This window comes from Brassica oleracea, chromosome C2 (assembly GCF_000695525.1).
Source record: "Brassica oleracea var. oleracea cultivar TO1000 chromosome C2, BOL, whole genome shotgun sequence".
In the NCBI taxonomy this organism is placed as follows: domain Eukaryota; kingdom Viridiplantae; phylum Streptophyta; class Magnoliopsida; order Brassicales; family Brassicaceae; genus Brassica; species Brassica oleracea.
The window spans coordinates 18,978,721-18,980,313 of record NC_027749.1 but is presented as its reverse complement, the minus strand read 5'-3'; the positions used below and the strand labels follow the sequence as shown (position 1 = coordinate 18,980,313).

Here is a 1,593-nt window from a genome sequence, read left to right as displayed (position 1 = left end):
GAGATCATCCTCCTTCTTCGTATTCCCTCAAGGTTGACAACTTCAAACAACTTGAGAAGTTCGCATCATCCTCTGATGATAAATACCTTAAAAAAAAAACTTACGGATTCAACGATTTCGTTGATTCGAAACCGGAACAAGTTTCTTTAAAACATCTTTTCACTTCTCAGTATATTTGAACATTCAGTTCTTTGTTATATTTTATAGACTTGCACGTCATTTGAGTAGAATGGGTTCAGTCTCAGCAGAAATATCTACAACTGCGAAGAAGTGGAGAGATCATCCTCCTTCTTCGTATTCCCTCAAGGTTGACAACTTCAAACAACTTGAGAAGTTCGCATCATCCTCTGATGATAAATACCAATCTCGTCTTTTCTCCTCTGGTGGATATAACTGGTATGTATCATCTATTCAACTAGTTTTGATACTAATGTTTTATTTAAAACCTCATATTTGTGTACCACGGCAATAATTTGTATTCTATGAAAACAGGAAACTGATCGTATACCCAAAAGGGAACAAAACGGACAATGGGAAGGGATTCATTTCGATGTATGTGGAAATAGACAGCAAAAGCTTGATATCAGCACCACAACGTGAGGTGTTTGCGGAACTCATCTTCTTTGTCTACAACAAGAAAGAAAACAAATACTTCACCGTCCAAGGTAAGCTACTTGTAATCTATATATGTTTATTCACATATATTTCAGTCATCAGTATATTTTATGTATCAGATGTAGAAGCACTACAAGAAAACAGCGACTTACTGAGGGAAAAAATCGTCGGTATGTCGTCGGAATAATGTTATTCCGACGACATACCGACGAAACAAGTCCTCGGAAATAACTCCTCGGAAATTTATTTTTCCTCGGAAATCCCTCGGAATTTTTCGATGGAAGAAATGAATTTCCGAGGAAACTCCGAGGACCACCAGTTCGTCGGAAAGGTCCTCGGAATATACCGAGGGAGAACTTCTTCGGGATATTTCGATGGACTTTCCGATGGTCCAATCCTCGGAAGTTCCGACGAAATGTTCCTCGGAATTTTCATCGGAAAATACCGAGGAACGGGTTCCTCGGAAAATTCCGAGGAACGGGGTCCCTCGGAATATTCCGAGGAACATGTCCCTCGGTATATTCCGAGGAACACGTCCCTCGGTATATTCCGAGGGTTCATTTCTTCGGAATTAAAAAAAAAAAAATTTTAATAAAATAAAATTTTTGAAATTTAAATTCGAAAATATAAAATTAAAATTAAAATTGAAATCATATTAGTTAATATTCAAAGTTGTACAAATAAAAATAAAACATTCCGAGTTTTTGGAAAAAAAAAAACTACGGGTCTGGCACGTGCGGGAACACTTCGTTCGGGTACATCCTCTGCATCATCTCCATCATTTGCTGGTTCAGCCTCCTATGTGCCTCATAGCCCGCCTGTTGAGCCGCCATCTGGGTCTCCAACAAGGATATGTGATCATCCTTGTCCTTCAACTGAGCCGTAAGTACTTCTGGATCAACAAAGGGCGGTGGTGCAGAAGAAGGAGGAACCGACCGGGTGCGACGACCCAAACCGACCAAACGTCCCTTCTTCTTT

The 1,593-nt window shown here is 39.7% G+C and overlaps 1 pseudogene; it reads left to right on the top strand.

Moving 5' to 3' along the window:
- The first annotated feature begins 229 nt into the window (after nt 1-229).
- Nucleotides 230-1,593, top strand: part of LOC106321427 — a 6,991-nt pseudogene continuing 5,627 nt past the window's right edge.